The 24,736-nt window shown below is 48.8% G+C and overlaps 1 protein-coding gene and 1 long non-coding RNA gene across 5 annotated transcripts in view; one reads left to right on the plus strand and one right to left on the minus strand.

The window, feature by feature from the left end:
* LOC135899632 (protein dispatched homolog 1-like) overlaps window positions 1–24,736 on the minus strand; it is a 500,922-nt gene that overhangs the window by 248,106 nt on the left and 228,080 nt on the right. The window lies entirely within an intron of this gene.
* Window positions 2,552–6,403, plus strand: LOC135898523 (uncharacterized). Its single transcript, XR_010563357.2, has 5 exons — window positions 2,552–2,661; window positions 2,994–3,236; window positions 4,855–5,020; window positions 5,977–6,093; window positions 6,270–6,403. It is a non-coding gene; the product is annotated as an uncharacterized lncRNA (long non-coding RNA).

Consider the following 24,736-nt stretch of genomic DNA (forward strand, 5'->3'; position numbering starts at 1 on the left):
ACAAGACAGGTGCAAACCAAGACGGCGGTAATGCGGCGTGACAGCCAGACGTGCCGGGAAGGCCCAAGCGTACCTCTTCATCGCCTTTGAAGAAGACAATTGCTACCGCTGAGGGGCCGCAGCACCGGGATCAAGTGATCAAGAGAGGAGGATCAAGCGCCGACCCTCTTCGCCGGGTATGACACCATCGCACGGGCGCCTACCATTGGCTGAAAATGGCGTCATCTGAGCGGACTCTCCTATTGGTCAAACATGACGTGACTTACAGTGCTCGAAGGGTTTACAAGAAGCCTTCCAGAGAGACCAGGACATTCCCTGATTCCCTGATTCACCTCTCTCGAACTTCTTGCCGCGGGCCGCAGCGTCCGAGTTGCTGCCGGCCCGTAATGACTGTACGACGGTTCATTGACGCTCACCTCCTTGTAAATAATGTAAAATAAACCCTCCCAAGTTTGGTTTTCATCCCGACGTCCGTCCCTCAACCCCTACATCTGGTTGGCAGCGGTGAGATCGCCTCCGAATGCATCAGCTGGTGGCAGCATTACGGATAAACCTTTGTCGGGAAAGATCCTAAGGAACCGGGAAGAGCGAAGAAGAGAGAGCCTTCGTCGAAAGAGGTCCGAAGAAACTGGGAGTAGCGAAGAAGGAGCGAGCCGTCGACCCAGGGAGTCCGGAGGAACCGGGAACAGCGGACGAATGAACCGGATGGCAGGGTGCTGCAACCGTAAGTGAGCGCGTGGTTTTTTTCCTTACGATTCGCCAGACTCAAATGTTGTGTGTTCATTTTGACAGTTCTGGGAATCGGGAGTTTGATGCATTGTGTGTTTGCACAAATTAATTAAGGAAAACAGTTTTAACCACCTGTCGGGCAGCTGCCATGGACCTTAGAAGGTTGACGAGGTTATACTTGTTGTTGGTGTGCGACGATTTGGGAGTTGAGGCGGACGAACGGATGGAAACGCCAGCTATCATAAAGGCGCTTAACGATAGTGGCAATGATGGCAAAAGCATCGAGCTTGCTTGGGAGGTGATACAGGAGCCGCGGGAGCGTCGTGTACGTGTGCGAGAGCGTCGTGAACTTAAGAGTAAGAGTAAGCATGAAGAACGCGAGAATGAACGGAAGCAGGAGCTTCAAGAACTTACTCTTGGGTTTGAGCGTCACGAACGTGAGAATGAACGCAAACGTGAGTATCAGGAACGTGAGCGTCAGCAAAAGTATGAGAGAGAGAAGGCAGCACTGATCAAAGAGATACAGCATTGTGATCAGTTATTGGCACAGAGACAACGGCTGTCTGAGAATTCTGTAGGTAGTACAGAGCGAAAGAATGAGGAAGCATCTAGCAGATTTTCGCCAGAAGCCGACGAAAAGTGCCTGTGAGATTGGCTGCAGATTGATAAGTGAAGGGAAAAGGCTAGCTGCTAACGATGCCTTAGTGGCAACAGAGGCCGTTAAAGGCCGCAAGGAGAGCGACGGGGTGCTGTGCCAACAGATGACTGTAGAGACAGCTAGGCCAGCTGCGAACAAATTGGCACAGTTACCGAGCGTGTGCGTCGCTGGTAAGGTTAGCGAGGTTGCTAGCGAAGAAAAGGGTACTGTTGACGCGACAGACGCGAGCACCCATGTCAGGTCAGATGTGCGTGCAGAAGTGAAGTGCGAACTGGACGATGCAGTTGAGAGTAGTTCTCGGGATGGCGAGCTCCGTAGTTCACGAGAGAACAACTGCATTGTTCAGGGATCGGTGCGGCTCTCCGCCAGTCTAGATGGCCTAGATAGGGATTATTCAGTTAATCATTCGGACTGTGCGCGTGAGACAGCGATCGATACCGACGGGCTGTGTGCCGATGCACAGCCTGAGCTGGGCAATGTAGAGAGGGCAGTTCGCAAAGGTGCGAGTTGTCTAACTCGAGTAAAGCCTGCTGCATTGTGCCAGAGTCGGTTGGGCTGTCCACCAGTCGAGGCAAAGTGAGAGTAGATTTAAATGTAAATCACTCAGACTGTGCGAGTAAGAGACCGATCCGGGCCGACGAAATGTGTACCGGCCAGCACGAGGCACGAGACGGCGACATGAAAGCGAGTGCGAAGAGAAAGCGCCGTAAAAAGAAGCGCGGTAAAGACCGAAAGACGGTAACTTAAGTAGCGCCGCCAAAGATGGCGAGAACACCAAATGGGCAGGGCGCGAGGAGAAGAAAGGTGCGGTCGTCAAGGACGATGTTGACGCATCCTAAACGTTCGAGCCACAGGTCAAAGGGGGACCGCGAAGCAGGTTCTGCACGGACGCGGACAAAGGGCACGGGGCAGTTAAACTCCTCGTTGTTCCCTACACTGTAAAAAATTGCGTTTTTTTTACGGCAGATATGCCGTAAAATATGCCAAATCTATACCGTAAATTAGATAGCAGTGCCACCACTGTTAAAAAGCTTCGAGAGCCTGGAGAGGGACGAAGAGAGAGGGGTTAGAAGGACGAGCTGCGCGGATGCTCATTGGCGCGCCGGCCGTTCGCGGCGCGCGAAGCGCGCATGCGCAAAGGCATTAGCGCGCGCTGTAGAAGGCAAGACGCACGCTACAGCAACTTCGGCCGTCCCGACGCCGCGGCTTAGGAGCCAAGTGGAAATCGTACAAGTGCACACAAAGAAGAACGGTTGGTCGCCTTGTAAGTGCAGGTAGGTCGAGTCATTATGCACGGGTCAGTGGTGTTCTGCGAAGCGTATGCGATCTTGTTTGAGTGTTGAGCTAGCGGTTGAGCTTGCCAAGTCTGCGGTGTCGCCTGCGGAACGCTTCCGCACCACTCTTCGGCTTCGCCATGTTTGCTTTCTCCCGCTTTTGATTTAAACGGGTTTGGCACATTCATTGACTTGCGCACGTGGTAGTGCTGTTGCAAATTGTTCGCTATCCAGTCTGAGCACTACACGTGATGCAGTGCTCTTCGTCACTTTTGCATGCTTTCGTGAGCCCGCTGCCGCCTTTGTTGTGAGCGTTGTGGCCTTGTTCGCAGATCGCGGCGCGGCGGCGGAAGCGGGCGTTGCAGCGCCATTGGGGAAGTCGAGGTGGTTCACGTTGCGGCTTCCTCAACTATGTTTCTCTTCTCCGCCCGTCACCGCAAGAACTCTGGACGTTCTCTCTGTGGTGTGCTCGTATGCCACTGACTGTGTGCGACGCATTTGCAGCCATGTCTCATTGTAAGACAGGTTGATTTGATTTGAGGACACACCGCTTTCTCCCTGCATAATCGCAGCAGGTACGCGCATTCAACGTATATTTGGCATTTCGTTGGCTATAGATGGTGCCAAAAAGCTTCAATATTTATTGGATAAAGAAGTTATAATGTAGCAGTCGTATAGCCCCGAGTGTTTTGATGATTTACCTTAACGAATTACATGAGGCACTTGCAGTTATGGGCTGACCTATTACACTGCCATGCTACAGAAAGCAGGCCGTAGTGATGATGTCACCGTTGTACAGGCCTCTTTTATTTACGGAACGGCAGACCAATAAAATTTGGTGTTCACAGTCTAGTTATTGAGAAAAGAAGTCAATATAATACGAAATGAACGTTAAGACGGTGTAATAAACTAAAGTATGTAACTTTTGTTCTCTGTTTTATACGAAGTATAGTGATCGGAAAATTAGGGCTAGTTATTGTTTTAGACTGGCGCATTTTTGGAAATATCTAACGCAAGCACCTAGTTCGAAATATTAGGCTGGAAATGGTGATGCCAAGTACATCAGCACTGCATATGGTTCTACAACTGAGACCTCCATATACAAGGGTTTACAAACCAATATGGAATGTTGGTATACTTGAAGCCGATATTTCAAGGCAAGTGTTTTAAACCGCATGCTCTCTCTCTTGAATTTTATAAATATTGACTTACAATAAATATTCACTGGGACCATTTCTATAATTTCCACATAAGCCGTGAAACCTGTGATGAAAAATATAACTAATGACTTCCTGTGAATATCCTATGCTGACAGTATGTTAGTGTCTCTTTATGTTAACGACAGAGCTTACTACACAACAGCGAAAATTAATATTTAGTACTCGGTTTTCTCAGGACAGTTCAGCAACAAAATGCAGCCAATATGTGTTATTATTCCCTTTAAACAGTGATCTTCGTGTGCACCAAGTAGGGAAGTATGAGCATGCTATATAGTTAATTTGACTGAAAACAAGTGAAAGAGCATACATTTGATCACTGAGCCTGTTTTTTTTTTTTTGCTCTATGCAAAATTTTTGTTGCTGAATTGCAGTTTTAATGTTCTTCCACATATTGTATTTAGCAGTTCCATGGGTTACGCAGTCTGCCAACTACATGGACATATCCTTAATATTCAGTTCATTTTCGGGTTGCTTTCTGTTATTCAATATGCTGCCAGAGAGCCAGTATCTGCATTTTTATGTGCCAGCAGTCTTCACAAGTAACTGTATAGCAATGGCTTGTAAACCGCTAAGTGTATGCAAATGAGTCATAGTCAAGTATTAAAAAAATTGGGTCAGATTTGTCGCAAATTTATGTCTTTGAATGGGTATGCATACGGTAGACGCTCTTTTTGTTCGAGGATGCCTATCGTTTCACTTCTCTTTATTTAAATACTCTTGATAACTTTGCCCAAAATAGTTTTCAAAAGCCATTTATAGTTTCTTTCCTGCAACACTATTTTGTGGTTTAAAGAAAACTAAAGACCTGCTGGTTTAGGAACAAGTGGCACATAACACTCAGTGAAAATTAGAAAGTGCCCTAGAACGTAACTTTTGGAATGCATATACTCTGCATACGACTGGTAAAGAACAGTTGATGCAGCAGTCAGCCCTATCATGTAAAAGTGACACGTACTCTTTTCATTTTGTTTAGGTGATGACATCTGGATGCCTGAAGAGTACCTATTGCTTGTTGATGGCCATGTTGTGGCAGCAGCAAAGATGTTCAAGCAAGCATTCCGCATGCTGTTTGCAGCTTACTGCTGCTTCCACATTTGTTATGCAGAGAAGGCGTCATGCACACTTGAATTCATACAAAGGTATATTTGATTTTCTGTTTATACTTGTATTTGTTTTACATCATGCGCATTAATAGCATATATTATACTGGCCTTAAAAGAACGAAACTGTATACAAGCACCTTTAACAGTGCTGTGGATATTGTAAATTCAGTGTCCTAGCTTGATAAAAGAAATTGACGGTCGTTGGCAGCACGAACCAGCAGACATTGCTTCTGTGTAATCAAAAATAACACTGGACGATTTGAAGCTTAGTCCACTTTTTTCAGCTTCATAGTACACGTCTGTAAAGCTGAAAAATGTTGAGGCCTAAGTTTCAAATTACACAAAAGTAATGCGCTCCGGTTCCTGCTGCGAGCTACCATCAATTATTGGAGTTATTTGGAAGGTCAAGCTGCTCCCATATTTATAGCAGCGAGATTTATATTCAGTTTGCAAGCCCCCAAGGTAATAAGCAGGTCTAAAATATCCATAGGTAAAATGTGTTCACATTAAAGAATAAAAGCACTTTAGAGATTTGTTGCATCTAAAAGCAAAACCCATCTGTGGCTTTTTTCTATGATGAAAGTCATTCATAAAAGTCAGTCAGACCTCCCTCGTGCACCTTACACCAGATGCACCTGTATGATAAAAGTCAAAAGTCACATCTCCTGGGTGTTAGGTGGAGAAACGGTGCACGAAAATCGGGGACAAGACGAGAAGTACACAGCAGGCGTTGTCGGTTACTAGATTTTTTTTGCGCTGTTTCCTATTCAACTTTCTCATAAAACAACTTGTCCAACGTTGAATCCTTTCGTAGGCTGGTGCTCTTTAAAACAAAAAAAAATGTATTATTTGTATGTCATGCTTGAAATCAGCTTGAGCTGTGGCATTAAAAATATTCCAGATTATCCGAATCATTTCTTTATTGCCGTTATATATAGACTTTATTGCAATTTTGCCTGCCTTCTCTTTAATGGGGGGGGGGCGGCATTTAGGGCATTTTCGGCATAAACCCAGACCGTGGACGGAAGGGCAAAAAAGGAAATGTGGCGGTCAGCAAGAAAGTTCTTGCCTTGGGGCAGCGCTTCACTGAGTGTGAATGGAATGTCCAGGTAAGTCTGCCCCATATACCTGCCTTCTCTGTTTTGTGCTTTGAAAATATGTTATAAGTCATTCTACCTTTCATAAAATGCAAACCACTCTTTTCAAGAGCACTCACATTCTGTGTAAGCACCTCTTTATAGCATTTGGAAGCCCACTGAGTCATTTTGTTTACTTTGCCCCACAGCATGGACTAGTTGACCACACGCAGGGATACTTTTTCGTCTGCCAAGCAGCCCAGAACCTTACAATGCGAACTACAGAAATGGTTCCCTTTCACCAAGTCATCTACACAAGAAATAGTTTTAAAGCTACGTGAAGTGCAATAAAGTATTTTGAAATATTTGTTGTTCATTATAAAACATCACTGGATGTTTCCCAGTGTAAAGTTTTCATTCTGTATCAGTGGTGCTTCAAAACGTGAGCTGGCCATTACAATAAGTTAAGCTCCTCGCTTACTTTATTTGTATTTGATCCGTTGACAGGGCTGATATTTTGTAGCGATGCCTTTTCTGATTCTGTATTTTTGTGCTTGGCCGTTGGTCAGAGCGACGGTGTGCCCTCATTATCAATAATATCAGACAGCCATTTGTGGTGGATTATAAGAATAGCAAAGAATAAGGCATCGCTACAAAATAGTGGCCAGGAGTATGGTGCCCCTAATTACCTGCAAATTACTGGCAGCTGTCTCAGTATATTGCATATTTTCTCTGATGCGGTATTTGCACTGCATTGGTGCTTAGTTGTGTTGCAGCCTATTTCAGCTTCAGTCAGTAAGTGCGATATATCTTGTTGCAGGAAGGGGAGAGTTCCGCATCCCGACTACCCTGACTAGAACATTCAGATTTGGAACAGTCAGACCGCGTCAAACAAGCGATTAAAAGTACAGCATGCGAATATATTGTTTTTAAGGGACAGTATGTTCAATATTGAAATTAAAGGTGCAGTTGTGCAGCGTCTAGCTTCATTTTCGCCGGCGGAATTGATGCCGTAACGGTGGTATTTAATAGCAAAGTAAAACAACTGACGAGTGATTTTCAGCGGGAACTGTAAAATTTACTGGCGGTACCCGTAAAAAAAAATTACGGGTCTGCGTTATTTTTACTGGAAAGGTGTGAATTTCACGAGCAAGGCCCGTGACTAAGAATAACCGAGATCCGTAATTTTTACGGGAACAAGTTGGCAGCCAAAACTGACGGTCGAATTCCCGTAAAAACAACGTACAATTTTTTACAGTGTAGTTCTTTTCAAAGCTCAGCGTGCAGTACAAAGAAGCGCAATGTGGCAAGACGAGACCAGGTGGGGAGTAGCGACACGGTCAGTCAAGGTCATGTTGAAAGCGGGGCGCGGGGACGCAAATTGGCAGGAGACCGTAACGTCTTGGGGGAGCTGATAGTGAGTCAGCCCTTTTGTTGTTCCTCCGTAGCCAGAGTAGCTTGTATACAGCGACCACCTCGCGTCAGGCTGAAAGTATGAGTCAGTCGTAAGCAATCGGGAACCGGAAGCCAAGAGAGCTTCCGTAGAAGTAAAACGTGTTATTTCCTTTTATTTTTGAATATCGGAAAGTTTTCGCGAATTGAGACTAGGATTTCTTTCAATGTGTAAGGTTTGAGCTTTGTTTATGTTTTCGTTCGAGAAGCTCGAGATTTGAAAGATGCGTTTTAGGTAAACCTGTAGTCTCGCGAGATGTTCATTAATAAGTAGATGGGCCTTTTTTTTTGTGTGTGAGTAACCTGAGGGTCAAGGTTATTGTTGAGAGGCCTATCGTAACGCGCGTGTGTGTTATTTAACCTTCGTTCTTTTTAAGTGTTTTTGAATTTTTTAAGGTTAAGCGCGTAGATTTTCAGTGAGTGCATGATTTGCACGGAGAAGCGTTCTTAGTTCCATTAGCGCGTGTCCTGTGTGGACGGAAGGAAGCAGACTTTATGAATGGGTTGCTGGTGTGTGTGGAGGCCAGCCGTATTCTGACTTCTTTAGTGAGTATGCGTGGAACGAGTTATTAAAAGACGCATTAGTTTAAGAGTTCTGCGGAGTGCGTAAGTCCCGCAAGTGTAAATGTTCATTTGCGTCACGTGTCCTGTAGGACTTTCAGAGAAGAAACGTGAGTAAGCGTAAAGAAAAAGTTTGCCTACAACGCAAGTACGCGTTTTGTTTAGTGACCACAAGGCTAGTGCGCTTCTGATTACGTACTTGCGAGGCTGACCAGATTGTTCAGTGGCACCATTACGTGCGATAAGTACGCCACTGCGATAGATTGGAAACATGCTGTTCGTGTAGTTAGGCCACTTAAGTTATGTTCGGCTGTTTTCATTTGTTGTTTGCATCGTCAACGACCCTTTTGTTTTGCAACAACAATAGTACTCTGGTCTTGTCGGCATTCGAGGAGAAATGGATGGCTGTTTGGAAGGGTGGTTACAACTGTTTTGTCAAAATTGGGGAACTAAAAGATCAGGGTTGATTTTGACTCAGTAATAGCCTGGCGAGTCAGGGGTGAAGAGCCTGCGCTTACGCGTGGTGCAGCGCTGTGTTGTTTGGTTTGTTTGACGTATGTTCTCCAGGGCCCAGGTTCCCGAGGGTTGTCAAACGAGGCTCGACCCCAGTACCCTGCAGCTTCTTTCAGCGTTCCTCATGGCCAGCGAATTGACTTCACCGGCCATTCAGAACAACCGGGGCGAGGACGAGCTGTTAGATATGGAGCTGTTTCCTGCGATTACTTCGAGTTCCCCAAACCACTTCGAAACGCAGCACAGCTAATTGAGGAATTGAGCGCCCAGGCAAACAAGTTGAAGGCCACAAGACAGGTGCAAACCAAGACGACGGTAATGCGGCGTGACAGCCAGACGTGCCGGGAAGGCCCAAGCGTACCTCTTCATCGCCTTTGAAGAAGACAATTGTTACCGCTGAGGGGCCGCAGCACCGGGATCAAGTGATCAAGAGAGGAGGATCAAGCGCCGACCCTCTTCGCCGGGTATGACACCATCGCACGGGCGCCTACCATTGGCTGAAAATGGCGTCATCTGAGCGGACTCTCCTATTGGTCAAACATGACGTGACTTACAGTGCTCGAAGGGTTTACAAGAAGCCTTCCAGAGAGACCAGGACATTCCCTGATTCCCTGATTCACCTCTCTCGAACTTCTTGCCGCGGGCCGCAGCGTCCGAGTTGCTGCCGGCCCGTAATGACTGTACGACGGTTCACTGACGCTCACCTCCTTGTAAATAATGTAAAATAAACCCTCCCAAGTTTGGTTTTCATCCCGACGTCCGTCCCTCAACCCCGACAACATGCAATTGCAGTTGCGGAATGGGTGCCAAGGGAAGGGAAGCGCAGTCGAGAGAGAGAGAAAGGCAAAGGAAAGACAGGGAGGTTAACCAGAGATTATCTCCGGTTGGCTACCCTGTTCTGGGGGAAGGGAAAGGGGATGCAATAGGCGAGAAAGAAAGAAGGATAAAAAAAAGGAAAAAGAAAAAAAAAAACCTAAGCACACACACGCACGTACACACGAACTATTTCTGTGGGCACTGTCACGCAACCCGCAAAGGCATTCCTAGTCTTACGCAGTGTTACCGTACAGTCCTGCGCCACACAGTGTACTGTCACAATTTGTCAGAAAGCGCAGTCGAGGACGGCAGAAAACTAGGTGGGGTGATGAAATTGGGAAGTTTGCAGGCGCAAGATGGAATCAGCTAGCGCACGAGAGGGGTATCAATTGGAGAACGCAGGAAAAGGCCTTTTTCCTATAGTGGGCACAAAAATAGGCCGATGACGGTGATCTATTATTAACAGGAAAGGCAGAGTGGTGGGCATAAGCTCGTTTGCTCTAGACTGCTACTCTGCACTGTGAAAGAGGGAAAGAGAGTGAACGTAATGGTAAGGATGAAGAGAACACAAGTGATGAGTGCTCACGTACATTACACGGCGGCCCCATGCCCTCACCGCCCGTCTAGTTTCACGTCACGCAGGCACTCCTACCACACCATCGAAGACTGCTTATACAATGCAGCGTAAAGGAAGAAGTCTAACACAGAGCAGCACCTGCATGCTGCAAAACTCTGTACTCGAGTGTTAAGCACAACAAGAAAAAGATAAGTCTTATCAGAGCGAGAGTGACAGCGATAAAAAAAAAATTGGCAGTGGCTTAGCTCGGCTATGCCAGGACAAACGTAGCAAAAGCTAAGACATCGTTCGCAGGGGTTAATCTTGATTGCAAGTCCAGGTTAGTCTGGTTGTCTAACTGCGCTGCGGCGTTTAGCCAGTCGTTCGGCGCGCTGTTCGTCTTTTTCTAGGGCGATTCGTTTCCTCTTCATCTCGTTTCGATGTCGATTCCAGGCCTCCTCTTGCTTATCAGAATTGTCGCCGTCCATACTGCCGCCTCAACTGCGGTTGCGGCGCACGCGAGCTCTCCTTTCCAATCCTCCGACATGTCATCAGGTATGCTACGCAGCTGGCGAAGCGAGCGGAGGCGAACGCAACGACGAGGAACGCGGTGTGACGTCATGTGCCTCCTCGTAGCACGGCCACGGCGAAATCGCAAGTTCGCGGCCAGAAAAGCTTTCGCTTTAAAACTGAAAACAGAGCAGTAGGCACCGCCGTCCACAACAGATATGGAATTCCAATGTCCGGGAAAGCGCTCCGCGAGAGACCTAGCTTTCGACAAAAAAGGGGCGTCGCCAGGCCATTACACTTCCTCTCTCTTGGGAAGAGAGCAGTGCCCCAAATATAATAGAGCGAAGAGGCAGCGAGCAAAAATAGCCGCGACGCGAGAGTCAGGGCGGGAAGCAGCTCCTCCCTAAAGAGGGAAGACGACGGGGCGTCAGTCCCCAAACCACCCGAGAGAATTCGGCAGGGGTCATCATCCCGAGCGCGGCGTTCCCGAGTCGCTGTCATCAGCGTCATCATCCCGAGTCATCATCCCGAGTCGCTGCTTGGTCCCCCTGCGGTCTTGCCTTGATGACTTGCAATGCGCAGTCACAATAGCCAGGTGGGGGCGACGCCGCCAGGTTTTCACGGAGCATTACAGCCGTCTTTCTTCGGGACCCACTTTACCCGCAACAGTGCCAGGAGGGAAGAGTCCCTTCCCTTCACTTTCGGGAAGAGCCAAGCAGTGAATAGCTCCACCGGCGGCACACGAAGTGGGGTCTGCCAACTTGTTTGCACGTGCCGTGCCTCAGGAATGTGGCATCCGTGTTCTTGTGCGATTCGATGTGGTCTGGGGAACTCGAATTAGGCTCAGGAAACTGTCCCGTATCTAACAATAGCCAAACCTGGCAACATTGTTCACGGAGCGTTCACCTGCCAAGGCTGGCTGCGTGACGTAATGTTCTTTCCAAATTTTTTCCCGCCTACACGAAGGCAAAGCAGCGCGTCAGACGCTTCCGGCTCCACGCCACCCAGGGAGCGCAGTAGATTGGCAGCAAATTCTAATTCCCAGGAATGGAGTGCATGGTGTCCTGTATCTGCGTTTTGGACGTCGCTATTGGAAATGACAAATAAAACTTCTGCGTAATAGAAGTTACAGCTTGAGTGATATTGTGAACAAACATATGGGAGAAATCTGAAGCAATATTTTTTCTAAGTTGTTTAAGCAGTAACTAGCGTATGTAATGCGGTCCTGTGGGGGCCACAGGACCGCATTGGACCGCAAAAGAGTGGGGTCCACAGGCCACTCTTCATTCGCACGGATAATACCGTTATAAGTGGCACACCTATTGTTGTTCCACCATTGGACGTGTTCTTGCCTTCAAACGCATTTTGAACCTAGACTGTTACTTTTTCTGTTGCGCGACATTACGCTTAGTGGAGTCGGTATTGCTATTTTCAACAGAGCTCTCTTGCGAAATCATCATGTTGTTTTATGATGGCGAAGGGTGGATATTGTCATTTGATTGTGTACTATATTCATTTTAGGCTACGGATTTTGTGCATATATGGACCCACGCAGGCCACTAAGTCCAATGATATTTTTTTGTGACCCGGACGTGTATTCCCTGGACGGTCGTCACGTGGTGCTCGTTGGCGATTTTAATTGCGTTTTAGACACGCGAGCAGATGTGGAAGGCCCGGGCTGGGGCCGGCCTGTATGAACGCACCGGAGTTGCGGCACCTCATCCAGCATTTTTCGTTGCTGGATGCACACAAACATTTTCATGGTTCTTCATTTGTCTCGACGTGGCGAGGCAGCGCATCGTCAAGCAGGTTAGTCCGTGCTTATGTGCCAAGCAATTTAGCTCAGTTTGTCTCCCAACTGATGTGATGATTCTACCTTCATCTCCTCTTTACATTTCTGACCACAGGCCAGTCAAACTTGAAATTCGATTCTCTGCTTCCTCATCAGTGAAACCTTGGCGTCTAAACATCCGCGTTCTACATGACGCGCGCTTGCACTCTTGTTTGTCAAGAGTCTTGCGCGCCTATGTTTCTCGATCTGACCCAGAGTCATGGGACGCGCTCAAGGTGCCGTGGCGTCTGCATTGTTCGGTTGAAGAACGTGCACTAAGACGGCGTATGTCAGAAGAACTGGCGAATACTGCCAGGAAGCTCCGTATTACCCTTTGGATCAGTCAACTGACTCCACGGTCGTGGCAGCGTGAGCTACGGAGGCGTTTCCAATGCCACATCGCAGCGTCGTCTTTGTCAGCTGCTGCTTGGCGATGCAGACGTAATCCGTGTGCACACCCTGAAGTTCTGCGCTTTGCAAGAAACTCGCTGTTTAGACAGCCGAATGCATTCGGTTTTGCGGCCCCGAGAGCACTTCCTGTTAGGTCGCCTCTCGCGCGTGATTATTCGCTCTTTGTATCCCATTTTGAAAACGTGGCGCTACGAATATACGAATGGATCACGGTAACGTCGAAATGCTCAGCGAGTTGCCTCAGGTTCCAACTTAAATCGCTGAACGTCTTTGTCTACGACCGTCAGCTGACGAAGTTAAAGCAGCATTATCTTCCATGAAGCGTGGTTCGGCCCCAGGGCCGGACGGGTTACCCGTTGATTTTCATGTAACATTCTGGGAAGATATTGGTGCCACTTTCGTATCTGTTTATCAGCCACTGCTTTGAGAACTTTGAATCCCAGTCTAGTTTTCGCGACGGTTCGGTTCGGTAGTTCGGTGGGCGAACAATGGTGCCGGAGCTCTCCAGCGCGTACCTGATCTGCTACGCGTGAGCAAGCTGCCATGGGAAAGCCGTTTTTTGTTGCTTCTCACACGCCTTCCGGGACGCAGGACAACGAGCTACCCACCATGGCTCCGATGCTTCCCGGAACGGCACCCCTCCGACGCCGGCGCCGGACATCGAAATGTGTGTGCCTATGTGTGCGTAAACTGTTCTGCGGGGCGGCGGCAAGTTCACAATGAGTAATCGAACGTTCGCGTCACCTTGTATCGCGGGCGGACCGAGTCTATAAAAACTGCTGTGGTGCGAATGCTCGACACTTCTCTTGAGCAGTCATGTTAGACTGACACACTTCTCTCGTGTAGCCATGTTGGCCTGACACTCTTTTTCTCAAGCAGTCATGTTAGACTGATTTAAATACTGTAAATAAACCCATATTCCTCGTTCTCGATGAGAAGCAGTTCTTCCCTGCATCAACGTCCTCAGCATGGATAAGTAGGACGACGTTATGGGCCAGCTACCTTCGAATTCATGCCGGACTCCAATCTTGACAAAGGACCACGAGCGATGGGATTGAGCGCCCAATACTGACATTGCCTGCTCTGTCGGGAGGAGAGAATGAAAAGAGGTAAAGAAAACAGGCAACAAAGAAATAGGAAAGAAAATAGCAAATAAACAAATGACAGAGACACGGACGCATTAACGACGGCCACGTGAATATCAAGCACAGCCGTCTATTTGTGTGCTCCGCCATCTCATCCTCTTTCTCTCTTTCCTCTCCCGCCTACATGCATACTCGAAGGCGGCCGGTATAGCCACAAACCAAAACGAATACAACAATATTCCTGAAGGAGCCAACCATTATCGGAACGGGAAATCCAAACCTTACTCTTTACTGGGGAAGTAGAGCGAAGAATGAAAAGAGAAGAAATACATGCTCAGGCGCCACCACTGTTGCAGTCCATGAGGGTAAGTTACAAAGCTCGTAGAGAGAGAGAGATGAGATGAGATCCCAAAGGCTGGGAGGTTAATTACAAGACATACACCCAGTTTGCTACTCTGTGCTGGGGAAAAGGAGAAAGATGAAAAGAAAAGCCACGTGCACAGAGAGATGAAACAACACACGCACACACGCATTAAGAAGGAAAAGAGAGAGAAGGAAAATGATAAATGAAAGGCAGGGAGGTTAACCTGGACACAGCCCAGTTGGCCAGCCTACATTGGGGGAAGGGGAAAGGGGAGGGAAAGATTAAACGAAGAGCAGAAAATCCACTGTGGATATCGCCGACCGTGGTAACAGTTTTCTTCTCTATATTGTTACGACTTTGCACCGTTGTCACCACTGTTACGACTTTGTGGTCCCGTAGCGCTCGTCACCCGTTTCGTCGTTAGTAGCGAGGACTCCGAGTCAGGCGTCGGTGAGAATAACAAAAGGGATTTTATACATTATATACAGGTCATTACACAGGACAATATCGGATCGGCACTGGGGCCGAGTGCTCACAGCAAACGCGACTGTTCCCGCACGGCGACGTCCGGCGAAAACGCGTGACACATCTCATTCCAGTCGAGAGCGGCACTCTGCTCCCGGTGGGTCGGCGGATCCGGTTTTCGAGGCGGCTGCCTCGCCGCTTTATAATCCCCGAGAACCATTGCCACTCAAACGGCCCAATACAAAGCCAGCACTCGACGGTCGTCCGAGAGGTCCAACCAGCGACCGCGCTGGCCACCCGGTTCAAAGTTCGCGCGCGCGGTGACCTCCAGGCAAAAGGAGGTGCGGCGCCGGGCTGTCTGGCACACGGTGACACGTTTGAACATGTTGCCCGCCGATGCTTCTCCGCAGGACACCGCTGCCTGACGGCTCAGCATGTTGACTTGTCAAGGGAGAATTTGGGCGCTCGCAGGATAAATTCTGCATCTTGCAGATTCGGAATCCGGGCTGGTGGTAATGGCACAACAATATCCCCTGACGGTCACTCAGTCGGGATCATAGACTCAATACGGTAAGGAAAAAAGAGCGCGAGTGTTAGGAGTGTTCAACTATCGTTCTCTTAGACAAAGAAACTTTCACCAGCGACATTGTCGCCTTGTGGTGCGAGGACTGTATAAGCCGGCACTCTAACATCATCACCAGTCTACGTTTATGTCCACTGCAGTTCGAGGGCCCTTCTCTGCTATCTCAAATTGTACCGATCTTGCGCTCGCAGATTCTAGCTTGCGCTTGCAAATTTCCGAATTTCATCCCCCCCCCGTTCTTTGTGTCGTGCTCGACTGCGCTTCCCTTCCCTTGTGACCCATGCTGTAAAGCCTAATGGTCCACCTGTTATCTACCCTACGCGTAACGTGGCCTGCCCAACTCCATATTAATGTCTACTAGAACATCGGCTATCCCCCCCACGCCTTTGCTCTACGATCCACACCGCTCTCTTCCTTAACATTATGCTTAACATTTCTCGTTCCATCGCTCTTTGCGTGGTCCTTGTTCTCGAGCTTATCTGCTAACTTCCAAGTTTCTGCCCCACATGTTAGTACCGGCAGAATGCAATGACTGCATGCTCACTTTTCTTTTCAACGGTAGCGGTAACCTCCCTGTCAGTATTTGGTAATGCCGGCCGTATGTACTCCCAGACATTTTATTCTGTAAACTTGCAACATGCGGTACACGGGCGTTTTTTGCATTGTTCGCCCATCCAAACGCGGCCGCCGCGGCCGGAATTCGATCCCGCGACCTCGTGCTTAGCAGCGCAACGCCAGAGCCACTGTAAGGAAGCACGGCGGATTGCGACAGGACAAATAGCACCGGGTGTTCCACGTAACTTGAGCCTAGGATTATTTTTTTTAAATTTTAAATCGGTAGACGACAGCTGGGTGAAACCAACATATTGTTTGCCAGCACGTGGCGTACCTGAGAGTTCCTTTTTCTATATACCATCGTCAGCTGTGGGCTGTCCAGAGAGCCTGCGACGCGGCGGTTAGGGTAGGCCTAACTGTCCCCACGTGGGAGCGACCCATGGTGTCGCCCTAAAGGGCGGCGCTTCTCGAGATCCTTCTAATAAAGTTCTTCGTATCCGTATCCGTGTATATTCCGCGCAATTAGTCTATGAGCACAGAAAAAGAACTAAAATTTTAGTATTCAATCTAAGGCCACGTGTATTTCTTTACATTGTAATGACGGTTCAGAAACAAACGATCCAGATTTTTTGTGACTGTAGGTACTGAGTGGTGCTTTCTTGCGGCTTTGAAAGAAAGCTCGAAAAATACCAAAGGGCATAAAGAACACACGAGACTGCGGTGATGCATTGTTGCACTTCGGTGCTCTCAAGCGAGCTTCGACCGAACGAAACGCGCGCGGACGTTGCAGAAGCGAACGCGTTCGCAGCTCCCCGCCGCGGCGCTGCAGTTGGTCGGCACCGCCGCCTGCGGCGGCGCGCGGGACAGTTGCACCGCCATCTTTGACAAAGGACAACCAAGCGACCGCGCGCTTCGTTCGCTCGAAACACGGCTGCGAGTACTACTTTTTAGATAATTAACGAACTAAGCAAAATATAAGATATACTGCGAGGAGCGCCACATGGCGGCAAACAATAAAGACCTTGCGTGCCCAATATTCCGGCAAACGGGGACGGTTTGGGCGGATTGCCGGATGGTCGGAGATGTAAACGAAAGCGGCTGGAGCGGTGGAGCCACCTGGTGGTGTAGAGCTCTACCAGACAAACACAGAGCTAAAATTTCAGCAACGTACTGTGCTCTGTTTCGCTGCTGATGCAACTTTTCGGCAGCGGCGTAATTGCGAATATGATTGCGCCAGTACAGAAAATTTACACCCCAACTCAGTCGAACATAGTAATTGGCTCTGCGTTTATGTGGTTGAGCTCTGCACCACCAGCTGTCGCCACCAATCTGGCCGCTGATCCGGCAAACCACCCGCGCTTGCCGGAATACCGGACGTACTAAAGCTTTCTACATATGTCGTCGGCTTCATCCAGCTGCGGTATAGCGTTTCCACAATTTTTGTTTCTTTTTAGGCTGAAGTTACGTTGAGACACCCGGTGTGTCGCGAAGAACTCAAGAATGCAAGACTCGTCAAGCTGTAGGAATCCCTAAATGTGCTTGAGTAAAAGATAACGCATAGTTCGCGCAAGCAGCGAAATCTTGGGATTTGGTGCAAACACGCAGGATCAAAGAGGGAAAAAAAGAAAATACCAGCCATTCATAAATGTAGCGCAGAATCGGCGTGTAGGGCTTGCAGGCTCAGAATTCTTCACTCAGCTGCAGCCCGAAAAAGAGACAGCGGATTCAGCTCCGTCGAAGCGTTGCTCCTCGGTGGCTAAGTCGAGCAAAAGTACAGACGCAACTGGGGAACTCGACAACGAAATTCGGCGACGTGGGGGCGACGCTAAAGAGAGAGTCCGAGACAAAAAGAAACTGCGACAAGAGAGACTTTCGAGCCAAGTTCTCCCGACATTCCTTTTGAAGGCAAGCCACGCGTGAAGAGCAAATCGCGGTTTTCGCTTGTCACTTCGGGTGGCAGGGAAGTGTCAACTTATTTCGCGACAGCCGTTCCGAGCGCATCGATTGAGAGAACGCTACAGTGGTGGAAAACGTCTCCGATGAGAAACGATGAAAAGAGAACGGGACACAGGGACTCTGGAATTTATTCAGAGCGTTGCGTGCTTGCTACCGGTTCAAAACGTCAATTTCCGTACAACTGATCTCGGTGTGAAACTGCAAAAAACTCGGACGCGACGACCAGCGCAAGAATGGCAGGCATCCACAACAGGACGAGGAAAGCAGCTGCGTCTGTATATGCTGAATTTAGGCGTTTCTCCAAATCGTTTATTAATGCTGTCTTTTATACCTTGATCCCGGACACAGGTCCTATAATTCTCGTTCACGTACTCTTTACCACACGATTACGCAATACATTTGTTTCGTGTTCTTGCGTCTTCGCATGCTTCTTTTGCCTCCTTCGATTAACTATTTGTATTCGTTTCTCCTTCTACCCGATTCCAGGCCAATCCCACTCCCCCCTATGTGGGTGTGTACCACACCAGGGGGCCATGGTCGTCGTCATACGTCCTGCGCAAAACGCTTATCCTCATGTCACCATCTTCATCGTCATCCTTATTATTAATAATCATCCTCACTATTACCAGCCTATACTTATGTCCACTGCAGCATGCGGCATCGCCCAGCGTCCTTCAATCATTTATGTCTTGCGCCAGCTGCGGACACCATATGTTCATGCTGTTGCATTTGGAGGCGATCCCACCGCGGCCACCAGTTGTAGGAGTTGAGGAGGACTTCGATATGAAAAAGTTGGGAGGTTTATTTACATTATTTACAGCGAGAGTCAATTAACAGTAGTAGAGACATTACGGGCTGGCAGCAACTCGGACGCTGCGGCCCGTGGCAAGAAGCTCGAAAGAGATGAATCAAGGCATGCTCTAGGAATCTCTCTTGCTGCTCCCGGTCTGTCTTTTAAGCCCTTCGGTGTCTCGAAGACACGTCACGTTCGGCCAATGGGACAGCCCGCTCAGGTGACGCAATTTTCGGCCAATCGGCGAGCACGCTCGGGTGTCGTCATTTTCGGCCAATGGTAGGCGCCCGTGCGATGGTGTCACACCCGGCGAAAAGAGTCGCTACTTGGTCCCCATTGTCCGAGGGTTTACTTCTCCCTGCGGTCTTGCCTTGCTGACTTGCAATGCGCCGTCACAATAGATGGATGTGGGCGACGCCGCCAGGTTTTCACGGCGCATTACAGCCGTCTTGCTTCGGGACCCACTTTACCAACAGTGCCAGGCTCTCGCTTCACTTTCGGGAAGAGTCGAGCAGTGAATAGCTCCACCTGCGGCACACGAAGTGGGGGGCCACCAACTTGTTTGCACGTGCCGCGCCTCAGGAATGTGGTATCCGTGCTTCTGCGCTCCTTAATTAGCTGTGGTGCGATTCGATGTGGTCTGGTGGAATCGAAGTAGGCTCAGGAAACGGTCCCGCATCTAACAATGCCTGCAAATGTTCTTATTTCCTTCACACCACCCCATTTCCTGTCGTCCTCGATTTAACTTTCCTTCACTTCGCACCCATTCTGTATCTCTAATGATCCAACGGTTATCTACCCTACGCATTACATGGCCTGCCCAGCTCAATTTTGTTTTCTCTGAATGTAAATTAATATATCGGCTACGCGCGTTCGCTACCTAATACTCACCGTTGTCTTCCTCTCGTTTAACGTTACACATATCATTTTCATATCAAATCGTTCCACATGCCATCGCTTGTTATGCGGTCATCAGCACCTCAGAAGGTACTTCGTTAATCTTCAAGTTTCTGCCCCGTAAGTTAGTACCGGTATAACGCAACGATTGCACATTTTTCATTTTCAGAATAGCGACAAACTACATGTCACGCTTCGGTAATTCCAATAGCACGCACTCCAGCCTATTTTTCTTATTCTTCCTTCAATTTCCTTCTCACGATGCGGAATGCCTGCGACCAAGTGGCCTAATGAACGTACTCCTGCACTGATTTCACGAAGCCCATTGCCAGTTGGACAGTCTCATTCTCTTTATATCGGCTCCTAAGCATTACCCTAGTTTTATTCATAATTTTCTGCTAACTTATTCTCACACTTTGTCGCCTCATCGTTTGTTGCAAGCGATCTCCAGCGTTGTCAAAGAAGACATCGTCATCCCCGAACCGCAAGGCGCTGAAATTCTCCCCGTTGAACCTCCAACCGACATGCAACGCATTAGCAGTGGTAGATGGTGCTGACCAGCTCGCGCCACTGGAGGATGAAAGAACGCTGATCGCCAGAGCCGAAAGTGCTGCCACCACCGCCGAGTCCCTTGACTGAGGGCTCCACCTACCACCGGCCTCCGAACCCGTTTTTATGCGAAGCATACTAGCCGCACAACCACGCTCTTCCTTGCTGCACCGCGCGCGGCCGCGTAGCTACCATATGACGTCATAACAGCTGCAAAAGCGGAGGCTCAACTCGTGCGCTCGCTTGCGGCCGCGTAGCTACATAGCCGGGTCTCAGCTCGTGCGCTCGCCTGCGGTCGCACAGATGGTACTGCGGCCTAACTCCTGCTCCTCCCGCTAGGGCACTGACGTCACAACAGCTGCAAGCCGGGCTCAACTCTTGCAAGATGGGCTGGGTGGGAATCGAATCAGGGTCTCCGGAGTGAAAGACGGAGACGCTACCACTGAGCCACGAGTACGATGCTTTAAAGCGGTACAAAAGAGCCTCTAGTGAATGCGGGGTTGCTTTGGAAACGAGCTGTTTCTAAGGCTCAGGCGTGCGTCGCTTGCTCAGGCGCACATTTCGTTGCCGCGCCGAACGCTGCGTTGCTCGACGCTCACCGCGTCCAATCAGAGCGCAACATCAACGAGCCAGTGCAAGAAATGTTAGGAAAGGGAATAATTCAAGAATAGGCAGGTCCCTGGGCCGCTTCCGCCAATTTTGTGAAGAAAGATGGCACGTGGATATTCTGCGTCGATTACCGCCGACTGAATTGCGTTACCAAGGAAGACGTCTATCCGCTGCCGCGTACTGATGGCGCCATCGACTGTCTGCATTCCGCTTCCTACTTTTCTTCCGTGGATCTGAGAGCAGGCTATTGGCAAATTCCGATGCACCCAGCCGACAAGGAAACGACGGCATTAGTTACGCCTGACGGGTTGTACGAATTCAACGTCACGCCGTTCGGATTGTGCAATGCGCCGACGACAGTCGAAAGATTCACGGACACTATTCTGCGCGGTTTGAAGTGGCAGATTGATATGTGCTACCTTGATGATGTCGTAATTTTTGGAGGCCCACTTCAGGACCACAACGCTCGTATCGCTATTGTACTCGACTGTATCGAAAAGGCTCGTCTTGGGCTGAATTCCAAAAAATGCCATTTTGGCAAGTGGCAAACAGTGGTGTTAGGACATCTCGTCGACAAAGATGGCATGAGACTCGACCCACAGAAGATGGCAGCCTTTGAATCCTTCGAGCAAACTAATTTAGTCAAACAGCTTCGTAGCTTCGTAGGGCTCGTATTTCCGGCGGTTCATACCCGGTCTCGCGAATGTCGCTCACCATTTTGCCTAAGAACACTCCGTTTCAGTGGACCCCTGAGTGCGAAGCCGCTTTTCGCCAGCTGAAGTTCTTGTTAACTTCACAGCCAATCCTTCAGCACTTTGGTCCTTCGTCACCAACAGAGATTCACACAGACGCCAGTGGCGCCGGCATCGATGCCACCCTCGTTCAGCGCTCTAAGAACAACGAGCATATCCTCGCAGTTCGCAAGCTGTTCTTTCCGCAAGCCTGAACGGGACTACGCTATACGCCTATGTGTAAACACGCAAGGACTATAGGAGGATACAACTTAAAAAAGAAACAGTAGTTGGCAACCAAGGCATACGGACCGCGCGGCGTTGTGTTACTCCGCCAGCCAATCACAGAAGCAAACAAAGTCGCCGTCATGCGACGTTTTCAAAATGGCGTCGTACTTGATACCTCCGGAGCGTCTGCTGTTCTTGAACCGATGAGGTGTGCAACAGGCATGGACAAAGTGTACGGAGTCTGAGCATTTCACTCTTGAAAAATCCTCGGTACAGTTCAGTTCATTGCTGAGCCTGTTTTACTCGTGAAACTTCGCTGCCAACTGAAGTGAAACTTGACAGCAAATAGTTGCAGCGAAGCAAGCGTTTTATTTCAATTCAATAAAGAATGGAGCCTTTCGCCGTTTTACTATATTAGACGAGTTGAAACGCATAAAATTACGCGGTTATAATATATAACTTTTTATAATTTTTGTAGTTATCGCCTTATTTAGGTAACAGGAAAAGTACGAACTATTTGCAGCCTCGCGGAGGAACAGTGGCTGGTGTTTATGAGGGCGTGGGCGGGACTTCACTGCAGACTTGAGTTGTACCCGACTGTAGCAGACGACGCGAGGCGATATCCACACGACGCATCGTTCCGGCAGTGAGCGCCAGGCGGCGGCACCGTTCCAACTCGCGGCTACGATGCGGAGCTTTGAATTTCCCGCAATTATATAAAACTTTTGTGGTATCAAGCTGAGCCTAGCATATAAGACACGTCAGTTGCCCTGCATATATACAGGAGGACGAAAAGCACAACTTCGCGGTTATATCTACGCTTTATTTGCACAACAGTTTCGGTCGGCTGACCGATTGACCTTCCTCAAGGGCTACACTAAATTCTCGCGACACACAGTCAACAATGCTGCAAAGTCTACAAGCGTTTGACTTCAACCTGCATTGCCAAGGCTGCTTCCTCCAATTTTACGTTCAAAATTAAGGAACCTCTCAAATTGTGACACTCGTAATGTGGTATATGTGTTCCACTGGGATGTCTGCGACCAACACCACGTAGACCAGACTGGGACCGTGTTCAGACTCCATCTATATAGCCACAGAGCTCACGCTCGCGTACCCCAAAATATACCATTTTCATAACATGTCTGTCTGCCAGAGCAATTCATTTGACAAAATACGCGTCGGCGTCACCCTGCTCCAGTTGGGCTTCAACTCTTCTGAACGGAAGCAAGGAGAGGCACATCTTATCCACAAATTTAGAACTATCACGAACGGCATGAACGAACACATGGTAAACCTCACTCGCTCTCTTTTTTTTTTCGTGCGTAGATTACAATACCTCCATAATAACTGAATCATATCGCATATTATATCGCACATGCAAACCAAATAGCTGGCCGACGTTGAAAGTATGTCCATTATTCAAGTGGGACAGCGGACCAACCAGGCCTAACCGCAATGCTCCGATTCACATTGCCTTGTTTTCCGTTCCATTTTTATTTCGTGATATTATTATATGTATGTCAAGGATGGTGACAAACGGCAGGGGGGCTGAGAAGTAATTTCGCCCCAGAATTGTGGAGGATCGCCGTTTTCGGGCTTCGCCGAGAGCAAAAACAGCTGGGCGCTAGGGTAGTGAGTCAGGAGGCGCTCTTTGGTGGCAAAGAGCCCGCGTCGCCACCTCGGGGCATCTTAGCCTGTCGCATGTGCGGTCTGGAAACGTGGGAAAGGGTGCGACGTTTGGGGCACTTTGGCCCGGAAGCGCGGACGGAGACGCCCTGCCTGGGACGGACCGCGGGCAAAGCGTCATTAGGGCGTCAATGGGCATGCCTGAGTGACAAAGGGGCGACTCCAAAGCCAGAGGGATCGGTGACCCGATGCGTGGTCTCTCGAAAGGCAGGCTGACACCGGATATACAATCCATCTCTGTACTTAGTTTTGTGGGTCCGCCGGAGGAGGCGAACCACACGCAAGACGGCGTGGTGAATCGGTGGGTGCGCTTCGGCAGGGGTGCACCTTCGAGGCACGCTAACCATTAATTAATTTAATGGTTTTAATTAAGGTTCGAGGACGGGGCGACGCAGATGTTCGTTCCCCTTAAGTGTCCTTCAAAATGCCGGGAGACTTTCCCGTACATGTCGCAGAGTAGGACGGTTGGGATGTTGTTTGTTTATTTGTTGTTTGGCGGTTCCTTTCTCTCCCTCTATCTTTCTGAATGTTCCGAATAACGCAGAGAGAGGGTGGGAGAGAAAATGACCAGTGAGTGGCAGCCCAGTTGACCTAATCAGGTCACTGGGGTGTCGTGATTTGCCGTGAGAGGATCGGGGAGGAGCAACTGAAGAGTTAAAACCTGGCTCGCGACCTCTCGGGGGTTCCGGGCGCAGGAAAGGTGCTCTGCACTTTCGGCTCTGCCGAGTTAAGGCGCCGGTGCCAGTGTAACCGAGGGTCTTGACGTACAAACGGTGTTATGCACTATCAGCTATGTCGAGTTGATACGTCAGACTCACTGTAAATTGCTGTCGATGTATATATTGTGTACATAAAGTCCATTCTCCAAGTGCAAACGTCTATGGCGTCCCGTCTCTGATGGAAGAGGAGAAGCGACGACGACGGCAGCTGAAGAGAAGTGTATCTACCAAGTAAGCTGGTTACGCCAGCTTGGAGCACTCTGTCCTACGAGTATAGGAAGGTACACAATTTAGTATGTACTTTTTCTTTCTTTCTGCCTTTCTACATTGCTTTTTCTGCCTTTTATTGCACAACTTCTTAGTACCCCTCGGAGCTGACTCCACTCACTGCCTCATCCGTCCCCCTCCCTCCTTTTCTCTCGCTCTACCGCTCTCTCGCAAGCGTAACGCGAAAAGGCTCCTATCCCACCTGCAACCAGTTGATTTTTTTTTCATGTACTTTCGTTTCCATTTATTCATCATTTATTTCATTCAATTAAAACCTACAAATATTTTTTCCTGTGCTGTCCTTCGTGTCATTGTTTGTTGGTTCTTTATGATTTGGCTAATGAAAACGGCGCCTCATTTTCCTTTTGTCTCGTTAATACACACACGCAAACACACGCACACAGCTTTCCTATTCCCTTATACCTCTATCTACACGTGACCGGCTTCCGACACTTCAGACACACACTTCTTTCACTGAGACTCCTAATGCTAACGCATTATTATTATTAATAATAATAATAATAATAATAATAATA

Source organism: Dermacentor albipictus, chromosome 10, assembly GCF_038994185.2.
Source record: "Dermacentor albipictus isolate Rhodes 1998 colony chromosome 10, USDA_Dalb.pri_finalv2, whole genome shotgun sequence".
NCBI classification, from domain to species: domain Eukaryota; kingdom Metazoa; phylum Arthropoda; class Arachnida; order Ixodida; family Ixodidae; genus Dermacentor; species Dermacentor albipictus.